This window comes from Mirounga angustirostris, unplaced genomic scaffold (genome assembly GCF_029215605.1).
Source record: "Mirounga angustirostris isolate CCGP_5_RB_7025 unplaced genomic scaffold, mMirAng1.0.hap1 SCAF_12, whole genome shotgun sequence".
In the NCBI taxonomy this organism is placed as follows: domain Eukaryota; kingdom Metazoa; phylum Chordata; class Mammalia; order Carnivora; family Phocidae; genus Mirounga; species Mirounga angustirostris.
The window spans coordinates 59,154,725-59,166,991 of record NW_026991720.1 but is presented as its reverse complement, the minus strand read 5'-3'; the positions used below and the strand labels follow the sequence as shown (position 1 = coordinate 59,166,991).

The 12,267-nt window shown below is 38.1% G+C and overlaps 1 protein-coding gene and 1 non-coding gene across 4 annotated transcripts in view; both read right to left on the bottom strand.

The window, feature by feature from the left end:
- The window catches only part of DGKB (diacylglycerol kinase beta), a 725,959-nt gene extending 714,033 nt beyond the window's left edge, over positions 1–11,926 (bottom strand). For all 3 annotated transcript variants that reach the window (XM_054505270.2, XM_064575197.1, XM_064575198.1), the window contains exon 1: positions 11,547–11,926. The gene's annotated coding sequence lies outside the window, so the exon portion shown is untranslated. The remainder of the gene's footprint in view (positions 1–11,546) is intronic.
- LOC123836192 (small nucleolar RNA SNORA57) lies at positions 1,362–1,513 on the bottom strand. Its single transcript, XR_006788889.1, has one exon. It is a non-coding gene; the product is annotated as a small nucleolar RNA SNORA57 (small nucleolar RNA).
- Positions 11,927–12,267: the final 341 nt, after the last annotated feature.

The following is a 12,267-nucleotide window of genomic DNA, read 5'->3' as shown; positions in this document are numbered from 1 at the left end:
GATAAAGAGGGGCCTTGTTATGAAACTTTGTCTAAAGGCTGGGGTTTGGGAAGGGGGGCAGTGGGAAGAAAGGTGGATGTAATTGTCAATATTCATAATTTTTAATTAAAATCTAAATTTAATTAAAATGTTTAAATGCCAATTCCAAAAATAAAAGTAAATGGCACAAAGAGGAAGAGGGAAACAAGACTTAAGTCTTTCTTTTCTTAAGGAAACACCAAGTACATGTGTGGCAGAGCTTTAAGAGAAGGCTCTTAGGGACAATGAAAAGATAAATAAAACATGGGCACCTCGAAGTATTACCAGGGTCAGACTGAGATGGGAGATCACAAATTTATTATGACACCAGTTTTCACAGTTTTGTGATTTTCAATAGCATTGAAGTGAAAAAGCAAAGCCAAACTGCTCAGCTGAGAAAGGGTAAGGATTTTGCCAGATGTAAAATGGAAGGAAAAGAGTTCAAAGAAATGAAGATTTGGGCAAAAGAATTATTTAAGTTGCCGGGATAGCAAGGAGATTGTGAATGAGTTGAGTCATGAAGAGAACAAGGTGTGTCAAGGCACTGGAGAATGGTGGGAGGTGGAGAGAACAGGTGATTAATGTTTTGTAATTCATGATTTTAAAGATGAGAAGTTTCAGATATCAAGATTCAGAATAGAGTCATTGACCAATGGTTAGCAGGGAATGGAGTGGAATGCCAATGAAGGTAAGGTGGTTAAGAATTTCTGTAGGCTATTAATTGACTTGTCAACCTATGTACTTTAAAATCAATCATAATGATAATAGGAGATAAGATAAAGGAAAATTTTCATCCAAATTTCTCTAAATCTGAAGAAGTGATAAAGAAGATGACATGATACTGAGAGATTAGGTGATGACAATATAAAAGGCAAAATGAAGTAAAACAATACATCTTAGATGAGCTCTCTATTTTTCAATGCCACATCACCAGCTGCTGAAAGGAATCACGTATTCATGTAAACTGTTAATCGTTGTAAAGTCATGACCATCTACTCAAATGCCCCTTCCCCCAATATCACCCAGATCCTAGCAAATGCCTCTGGTCAATAACTTCTCCAACCTTGTCCGAAAACTTCTAACTCTCCACTTTGTTCAAATTCTGCCAAGAGAATTTAAATCCCAAAATTATCCTCAATTTAGCACTACAAAGCCTATCTACCTATTCAAATTGCTCCCTTCTCTCCCTCATCCCCTCTTTCTCTATAGAAGGTATTACTGCTGGTCAAAGTTAACTCATACTCCATGTCTTGGAACCTATTCAATTCCACATTTTTAGGTACCCATCAAACATCCCTTTACTTTTTGAAATTCTGCTACGTTTTTGTTTTTGTTTTTGTAACCCGTGTCCTGATGCTTGAGGATATAACTGGTGGACTGAAAGCCGTGGGTACCAAAGACATGGTGTGGAGGGGGGCTGGAGCCCTTTCTCTTTGCTTCAATACATTATGGGGGCAGGGACCACACAACATTTCACCCCCATCAAGAAAAGAAGGAAGGAGAGTACACTTTTTTCTTTTCTTTTCTTTCTTTTTTTTTTCTTTCTTTCTTTTTTTTTTTTTTTTTTGAGAGAGAGAGTGTGTGCATGAGACAGGGGGAGGGGCAGAGGAAGAGGGAAAGAGAGCATCTTAAGCAGGCTCCAAGCCCAGCACAGAGCCCCAAGCCCCACACAGACTGGATCATGACCCTGAGATCATGACCTGAACCAAAATAAAGAGCCTACACTTAAGCGACTGAGCCATCCAAGCAACCCAAGGAGAACACACTTTCTAATCATTTGGACTTCTCATAGATATTTGGACATGCTTAAAAAATAGCCATCTTAGAAAAGCTCCTTCAAACTTCCATTATTCTCCAGAAACAATTCTTTTTTTTTTTTTTTCAAACCTTCATACACAAACTTTTTCAATGAGTCACTCCCCGTCTCCATTTCCTGAGCTCCTACTCACTCCTTAACACATTTTCACCTGGGTTTCACCCCAGTCACCATGGCAACACATCTTTAGCTAAAATCACCAATGATCTCCTTGTGTTCAAATCCACTGGATATTTTTCATTCCTCATCTCAACCTCTCAGCAACATCTGGCAGTGATGATTACATTGTCTTTCTTATAGGATGTTCTTCCCTAGTCTTTGGAATACCACAGATTTCTGCTATTGTTTTCCTCCTCTGTGACAATTCATTTTCACTCTTAATATCCCAACTATTCCAATATACTCTAAAGATATTAAAATTCATCAAGATTTGTTCCTAAATTATCTTTTTCTCATTCTACATTCTTTTCCCAGGGATTCACATCTACTTCAAAGAAATCAATTACAATCTGTATCACCAAATTTATATCTTCTTCCCAGTTTGCTCTCCCATCTCTTTATTCACGTTAGCCAACTAGTCACTCAAGAGTTATGCTTGGATGAATGAAAAGAGTACAGTTTTCACATGAGAGTAAAATAATCATGATTTCTAAATACATCTTTGTAAGTGTTTTTATTGTCCTTTTTTTGACTATCTTCCCTCAAGACCCAACTAATTCTAAATTAACTGTAATGAATTTCTTATTCTCTTACTCTCATCTTCTATAGCAGCCTACTATGTGCTTCCTGCCCATCTCTCTTCTAGCACTGCCCATAACCCATGGTTTTATAATTTCTACATCCATGAGTCTTCCTCTAACCCTCAATTTAGGAGCTACTTAATGTCAGGCCCAGGTTCTAGTCATAATTTTCTTTTCAGAACCTAGTACTCTTATGTATGAGAGATGCTCAAACTTTTTAAATGAATAACTGAATGCCAAGAGACCAGTAAATTGTGATCTGAGGTTTTCAAAGAGATATTAATAGATGCTCCCAAAAGAAGGGATTCTGTGATCAAATAAGGTTAGGGAAATTTGTACTAAATCCGACTCCTAGAGATTCCAACATACACTTGCATCTGAAAAACTGTTAAGAAGTCCTTAAAATAGAAAACTATTTAATTTTGCTTAATGTTTAGATAAGGAAACCTTTCTTGCCCTTTTCTTCTTTTAACAGACATAATAGCATTCCTCAAACAATTTTTCCTTATGTCTTAACACAGTTTGGATTTTGATTCATTAGGATCAGCAAAACAAATGTTAAAGAAACAGCGTGTGCACATTCTCTTTATCCAGGATGCTCCCCAAAGTAAGACATAGGTGCTAATTCCAATGTAGCTTTGACACTTAGTAGTGGTGAAAAGATTTTGATCAATATCATACTCCCACACTATTGACATATACACCAAATCTTTTTTTTCCTTAAAGATTTTTATTTATTCGAGAGTGCACACACACACACACACACAAGAAAGAGAGAGAGCCCAGAGGGAGAGGGAGAAGCAGGCTGAGCAAGGAGCCCAATGTGGGGTTGGATACCAGGACCTGGTATCGTGACCTGAGCCAAAGGCCTAACCGACTGAGCCACTAAGGCACCCCAACATATACACCAAATCTAACAGAATCTTACTGCTTTCTTTTTTTTATAAAGTTTCTAATTTTAAGAATTAGAAAACACTGTCTAACCATAAAGGATAGCAATATTATTATAGTCACATTGAAACCCTTGTTTTGTTTTGTTTTGCTTTGCTTTGAAAGCGTTCTTACAAAGATAATACAGTTACCTGAACACTAAATGTACCACCAAGCAGTTATGCAAGTAGCTTGAATGATAAAAAGCATTAATAGTTCTAAAATATAATTTCCACATGAAGGTCAAAATCCTTTACCACTTCGCCTTCACTATGTAGTCTGATGGAGTTTGGAGTACATTCAAAAAACCAGGAACCCAAACACAACAATACTCCTGCTCTGAATAGCTGTTATGTTATGCTTTCTTCAGTGGGTGACAGGGAAGGAACCTCTATTTGCCAAATAGAAAGTTCTGACATATGGGGTGGCAAATAACATTATGTAACGATAAAGCACCCATCCTGGTAACCAGAACTCTTATTAAGAACAACAGGATAGCAAAATGACTCATCAGCTTGTGTGCTCTGTTTCAATTCTAGTAATTTGGGACAAGTGTGGGGAAGTTACAAGTTGTTTATGTGCAACCCAAAATGACAGGCAACACAAGTTACTAAGCAACATTAAGTCCTTGCATTTTTCTAATCTTTAAAAGCTGCCACAAATTGAATAATCCTGTAATATAAAGTTAAGGGGAATAGCAATGTGGGAGTCATGTTTCTGACTGAATGAAATGTTTTGGTCAAATTCTGATTCACCATGAGTTCATCTGTCTTGGTTTTAGGACTACTTCAGGTGTATAATCCTCCTCTGCTCACTGTCAGCACCAGAAACTTGTTCTATAATGAAAAAAAGGATAATGGAGGGCAGGTCTGTGGAAGTGGTTCTTATGAGTCTTGAAATCGGTTTGTTGCCCGGTCAATAGGACCTCTGTTCTTCTCTATTTCAGCTCTTTGTCTCTTTCATAGCACTTATTACAAGAACAACAATAAATCATGTATTTGCTTCCTCGTTCCGGTGTGTGTGCTTCTGTCTGTCTTTGTCTTTCACTGAAGTACCTTGAGTTTTGTAGGAATTTGTCCCTTATCTTACCCTTTCCTTTCCTGAGCCTGGCACATTGCCTGAAACAAAGTAGCCCATCGATAACTAAAGAATGAAATCAAATAAAGCACAGGATCATGGTGTTAGTAGTTCTGTTTCTTAAGGTAAAAGTTTTAATAACTGTGTTTATTCATATGAACCTTCAAATTTCCCAGAAGTAGCTGAGCATTACTTGGGATCACTAAAATACAATGTTAAGAAAAGCAGGCAAGCGAGAATTCCCCAGTCTTTATTTCTTTTCATTAAGTAACCAGCGAAGGGATTCCTTGGTCAAAAGCCCAGGAAAAAAAAAAAAAAAAAAAGATTTCCTTACATTTTCTGTCTCAGCAGAACAAGTTGCTGAATAAACTACAAACTCATCTTTTGTGCTTGAAGTTCTGTTTTCAGGTCAAGGATCCTGAAATGCTCTTCCACAGGACCTCCACTTCTTCCTCCTTTCCAGTTCATATGATTCAAAGGGAGGCAATCTAGGCAATAACAGATTTCCTCATACAAGAGATCATCTTTTTCCCAGTCTGCATAGGTACAAATAGGAGAAGAGTCGATATAGATGAAAACAGAATATCAGTTTATACATTAAATGGATGATGGCTGTGACTACCTCTTAAGATGGTCAGAGGAAGACAAATGAAAGGCCTCACATCATGGTGGTAGGGAAGAGAACTGATATGTCTAAGGGCTGATTGTGAGCCAACCACTCTCCTGGAAGTATTTGCACGTGTTATCTAATTTATCTTTGTTACCAGTTACCATTTTTTTTAAATAATTCAATAAAAACCTTTTGGGCAAAATAATAAATAGAGATGACCCTATAAAGAAGATGTTTACTGCAACATTTAATAGGCTGTAGGAGTCTCGTATTTTATTAATATAAAACTAGAATGAAAACAGCTTTTAGATTTTACTTAGAACATTTTCTTTGCTACTGGCACTTTACTTTTTACCTGAAACAACATCCTAAATAAATAGAAAATACTAAATAGCTATTATTTCTGGGTATTTATTATGTTCCTTCCGTTCTAAGCCTCTTATACACATGATTAAATCACATAATTCGATGAAGTGGATATCATGTTCATTATCCCTATTTTACAAAGAGAAATGTAAACCAGAGAATTTAAGTTACTTGCTCAAAGTCATCCAAGTAGTAAAGATTTGAGCACAGGCAATTTGAAGGCAAAGAATAAATGTTAACCCCTATATCGCAGTGCCTAAGGAAATGGTGAAATTCAAATGAGCATCTGTGCATACTGAGAAATTTTAGATGGAGTTGATTTCTCCACACCTTTAACCACAATCCCATCATCACAAAGATTCTATAAAGAAAAAGAAATATTATAAAGGAAGGTCCAGGTATTTCACTGGGTTACTCTCATCCTGAGATAACTTTATTGATGGAACTCCAGAGGGATCTTAAATAGCTACCACACATCTCCACATCTTATCACTGCTGTTCTTCCCCTGGTTATAACTGCATATTTGACAACTTATTTGCATGGATTAGAAAGAGAATAAAGTAGGAAAAAAAGAGTAAAATAGAATTATTTGACCTAAGATGATACTTTTAATAAAAATACTGTATTTGGGGGCGCCTGGGTGGCTCAGTTGGTTAAGCGACTGCCTTCGGCTCAGGTCATGATCCCAGAGTCCTGGGATCGAGTCCCACATCGGGCTCCCAGCTCAGCAGGAAGCATGCTTCTCCCTCTCTCACTCCCCCTGCTTGTGTTCCTGCTCTCGCTGTCTCTGTCTCTGTCAAATAAATAAATAAAATCTTAAAAAAAAAAAAAATACTGTATTTTGAAAGCCCTATAGCCATGCCCATCCAGTTCACACTGTTATAATGTTTGAATACTTAATGAAAGAAATTTACATATCATTAATAACTAAAATCCAAATTATGCCATAAACTGAAAATATTTCTTTGGGGGACGGAGAGTAGGGATTGATTTTCCCACCATTATCCGTTTTTTCATTTTCCTCTAATGGTAGTCAACTTTCTAATGTCTGTTCCTGATAGGACTCAATATTTATTAGCTATGACTAAATCAAAATCTTCTCAGGACTTTTCCTCAAAGAAAATAAGAATTCAAGAAACAATTTTTCAAAAGCACCATTTCACAACTTCATTCTACTAGCCGACAAAAGCAAAACATCTTTGATGAACCATTTATTCTAATACTTGCTTTTTCCCCCCTCAAGATACATTAGTACCAGAAATTAGGTATTGTTACAAATTTCAATATTGCAGTCTGGAATAGTCATCTGTTGTATTCCAAAATATTGTCTCCTATATTCTAAATATGCAATGCCACAGGGGGTGGTAAATATCTTTTGAGTAATTTTATACAAATTATGAGTTCACCTAATTAAAATATACTATCTGTCTCAGACCATGTAACTTGCATTTGAAAGACCAGTCTCTAGTCTTTTGGGGGGTAAAAACTATGGAATTGGAACTATAGATCCCTCAGGAAACTGAATTAGAGCTTTGAATTCAGTATTTTTTGAGCTTTACTATTGTATTAGACATAACGCTCAGCACTAACATTCCAAAGATGAATAAGGCTTGGTTTTCTTCCTCAATGCAGAAAATAGGTTATTTCAGTCCTCTCTGGCATATTCAATAATAAAGGCAAGCACGAGTTGCAGCGAAACAACAGAAAAGGACAGTTGGGCCAGTGGTAGACTCCAAGTAGAATCCTGGAAGGTTGTGATGCTAGAGCAAAAGCTTAAAGATCCATCATAAGGTGAAACACTAATGGAGTAAGGACAGAGGAATCCGGGTGTCAATAAAGAAATCACAGAGACAGGTGTAAGCAGAGACAAAAGAGGTAAACAAATAGCATGAATTGTAGAGGGTTATAAAAGCCAGTAAGAGTTAATAAGTAGACTTGGAGCCTTTGGGTTAAAAGCATGGGCTCTAGAGCCAAATTTCTGCTTCATACCCCAGCTCCAAAACTACTAATATCGAACTGCGGGTAAGTCCTTTATCCCTCTTGTGCCTCAGTTTGTTCCTCTATAAAATGGAATGCAGATGATAATAGGATTATCCTATAAGGGTATTGTCAAGATTAAAGCGCAAGATGCTTATACAAGCAACTGGTACGTGGCAAGCACTCAACAAAAGTTCCCATCATTATTTTTAAACTGTAAGGGGAAGAGAGCCAAAACACCACATTCAAAAATCAACCCTTGAAGTTAATTGTCCTAACTCTATTCTTAATCTCAACTTGCAGTGTCACAAGTGACAAGAGACATGACAAAGAATCAGGCCTGACAATGTAAATGTATTTGCAAAGCTCCATCAAAGTTCATCAACTTTCCTTATGGAGCAGATATATTTATACTCTGATTTTGAAGGTAATAACTTTTGTGCTCCTTGCTCTGTAGTGACTGGCATATTGCCAATAAAAAATAACAGAGTCAAGGACATTGTGTTTCAAACTTACAAGGCAATACAGATTCCCTGTTCAAGACAAATCCTTCATTTCAAATTGTTGACTCAGATAATACTTAAAAAAGAATTTCAGCTGTTTAAATTTAGCATGCTGAGAAAGACCAATCTTAAAATGTTGTTTGGCGTTATGCCCATAACATTTTCATTTTATTCCTTGTTAGTGTTTGTCTTCTGTGATAAGAAGACAAGTGACAGTAATCACGTTACTCTCCTTAACACTTCAGATTTTACCTACATGAACCATTTTGTTTTTATCCTCACCAGTTAAAGATGGTCTTTCATTTCCTGGTAAATTTTCAGAAAGTGATTATGCAAGACCCAGTGATATTTCCACACACTGTTTTACCTCTTTGGTCATCATCAGGCCTTTCAGCCCCCACATTCCTTTGAATCATCACTTTTACTCTTTAAAAAAAAAAAGTGTAAAGGAGATTATCTGAAGACAAGCCTAATCTAATTTTTATATTCAGACCTTACAACTACTTAAAGAGATGGTTTAAATCTGTGCTTTATCTATCTATCCCACATTCGGTCCAAAGAGTTTGTTTTTTAGCATCCCTCAGGACACAGTATCTGGACAATTTCTCATACCAGTCTCCCACCATGATAAACCTCCTCTTATTTTCCTTTTAGCCCTCTTGGTTTATGGGTCTTTCAACTTCTCTCCTCCCATATTAACTCCATCATTTTCCTTCCTGACAAAGATGTCCCCAGCCTCATTCTCATGGTTCATGAAGTCAGAGAAGAACACTGAAATTAGAAGAGTTGAGTATGCCATGTTTGGATTTGGGGTCAATTCAAGTTTTAATTTGGAGAGATCCAGTCTTGGGTAGCAGGAGAGCAGGAAGTTTTCTCCTGATTGTTATGATTTCTCAAGCACTCTCAACGTTCTCCACCTATAAATCGACAAGCTCACTCCACTAGAACATGGTAGAGCACCATTTTAATAAAATAAAAGGGCAAAGTGATTTAGAGTTAATCCTAGCCCACCATTTACTATAAATATGTTGCTTTAGGTAATTTGCTTATTTGCTCTGTGATTTAGTTTCTTATAAAGGGGAGAAAATGCCATGTCTCCTGTAGCTATTATCCCATAAATGAGAAGACATTTGCAAAGTACTTAACCTAGTACCTGCCATTTGTGTACTCACAATAACTGTGAACAATTCACGTACTGTATGGTTAATAAATCATACATGCAAATAAACCAGAGAGCTATCAAGGGGTTGAACCTACTTCATAAATAATACCTAAAGGTGACCAAATACAAAGGATTCTTGCTTGAGGTCAGATTTTGTATTGGTGTTTTAAAAGAGAGAGAAAATGTCATGAATGGGAGAGAAGCAATAGGAAGAGGTTTCAAATTTTTGCCTAGATCTTCCTCTAGGCAGATGCACCTAGGCTAGAAGTATTACCCTTAAGAGAATATTGCAACAGCATCATGCATACATAAGTACAGTTCTGTTCCTGAGGCCAGCCAGGGGAAGAAGCATCCAGTAAAGGATATTCTTAATATGTCATCTCAAGCCTATATATCAACATCATAGTCACTATTAGCAGGCAGAATTAGACTGAGAGATCAGCAGCTATCTTTGGCTTGTCTGGCTACAACTCTTCCTTCTTTCCATAGCGTGCAAGGGAAGCATGAGTCATAGGATACTTGCCAAGTTCAGACACTTTTCCCAGCAAAATTTACCAATGGTTTAAACTTTAAAATAATTATTTCAAAAACAGTTTTGAAAATCTTCTTCTCACACATAACATGAGGTGTACCATGAGGCTTATAGTGAGGTCAACCAAATGATGAAAAGAAGGTATTCCCAAAACTCGACTTCTTCTACCTATGTTTCTATCTTAAGAGATATTCTGATGAATCCCTATGCAATTCAAATTCCTAGTAATTCCATTCAGGCTCTTAGCCCGATTTTTCTTCTCTTTAGCTAATACTTGAGGTTCAGATAGTGATCTATTCCAGAGTTGCTCACAAACTGGCTCCAACCATATTCTTTTAGTCTTTTGTGTAGATGCTTCCTTTTCTTTTTTTATTGCTGTCTAAAGTTTTTAACCACTCTCACGCATGCACTATCGCAATATATCTTCTGGATTATATTTTACTCAGTGATTTACGAAGTTATACGGAGAGTTTTGCACCAAGAAATACATGTGTATGGAATAAGTTACGAAGTAACACAATTAAAAACTGAAATAACTGGATGAGGATGATTCTTAGTTTCCTTTTTTCTAAAGATGGAGAATTTCTGAATTACTTTGCATTTCACTAGCTGTTTCCTAAGTTTTGATATATCTTTATCCTATAGAATTTATGACAGCATATGGAAGAGTCCAGCTTAAAATCCTGGACTCTGTTTTGAGCACTCTGTTTTTTCATTAATCTTTCTTGGAGAAAACTATAGTAATAGCACAATTTTTCCAGAGATCCTACAGCTAGGTCTGATATTTTTGCGCAACATGTCCTTTCTGCTTGAGAGATTCTTTCTTCTTTGCTCCATTAAAAAAAAATCTGGTCAGTGTAAAAGAGGACCTGGTTAGAAATACGCCAGCATTTTTAGATTCATTATATCTCGTTTCCCTCTAAAAGAGACCTTTAGTATTCTGCCTGCATTCACATTTATTTGGTCATTTGCTTTACAATGGGCTGGCTGTCGCTGACCTGTTTTTACCTCCTTTTAAGAGTTTGTTATCTGCAACCTGAGCAACCAGTTGAAGTAGTTTTCCAAAAGTTTTTTTAGCCTTCTTTTTGCCAGGGACCACAGTGCTGCTTGGTTCGAAGTATAAAGCCGGCTATGTAAAAACCCCCCACTTTGAAATCACAAGGAAGGGACCGCTTAGCAAGTGGAGAAGATGATTGCAGTAGTAAGAAACTGGGGGAATCCAGCACTACCACCCACTAGAGAGTATTTGCATGTTTATCATATCATCAGTGTCGCCAAAGCTGTTGCCTGGCAGTTACCTAGAGAACTACTTCACATTTTGTTTTAATATAATAAAGTAAATCAAAGACCTTTGTTTCATTTTGCTTGTGGGATTGCTTCTTTATTTTGCAGATTAGGAGTAAGTCTGGAATGAAACTTGGAACAATTAGCTGAGCGTTTGAAAGTCTAAGCGGCCTCTTCACGAATTTTCTTTCGAAAAGGCTAAGTATCACCCATTATAGTAACTTTCAGGAGCTCCCTCTTGTAATTAAATGTAGGACGCTTTTGCCAGGTCTGTTGCCTAAAATCACAATGGACTAGGCGCTTTATGCACACCTAACCGACAAGCCACATCCGTCAGCAAACAACCAAGAGTAAACCAATTAAGAGCATAGCTAGGACGGGAGTCAGAGAGACAAACCGACTGAACATCTCAAGGAGAATTCAAAGCTATGCTTTTCTAACTTTCCTCGCCATTTCTTCTCAGCCTCCCTCCCCCCGCAGCACAAACCCAGAAGCCACTCAAATTGCCAACCGTGTCGAGTTTAACTTACTGCAGTGTGATGCAGGCGAAGGCTGGGCGCATCTCCGAAGCGAGGGCAACCGCTTTTCCGGAGAGGACCCGGGACCAGCCAGCTCTCAGGATCCCTTCCAATTCACACGCTCTCGGCTCGGTAAAGAAGGCTGCCTCACAGCTCGGTTTCCCCAGAGGAGTGGCGCGTCAAGAACTCTGCTCGCAGCATCTCCTCCCCTCGACTGCCACCCCCTTCCACCACGCACGGCCCATTCTAACTAGTGTCTGAAAGATGGAAATCGACTTCCAGTCCACAACACAGGCTGCCGGCAGCCCACCCGCCCCTGACAATTTGCAACTCAAAAACAGCGGAGGCTGAGAGATGTAGGTTTCCCGAGCCTGAAAGTCATCTTTGGCATCCCCGCTCCCCACCTCACACTCCCGCTTCCCCTCCTCTGCGTGGCTACCTCCAGTCTCCCACTCAGGCTAGGCATCACAAATGGTTATTTTATTATCCATACCAATAAGCATCAGAAGGAAACGGGATTTGTCAGAGATGAAATACCTGTTGTCCATGACTCACGCTCTCCTCTCATCTCTTGGAGTCCTTCATTTCTATCAAGACGCGTCGATACTGGAAATCTGTGCAGTGCGTGTGTGTATATGCGTGCGTGTGGTGAGGAGGAGGCAATCTGCGCGGCTGCAAGCAACAGCCCTGCCTATCTCTAGCTGCCGCTTCTACAGCTGCTGTTGCTACTATT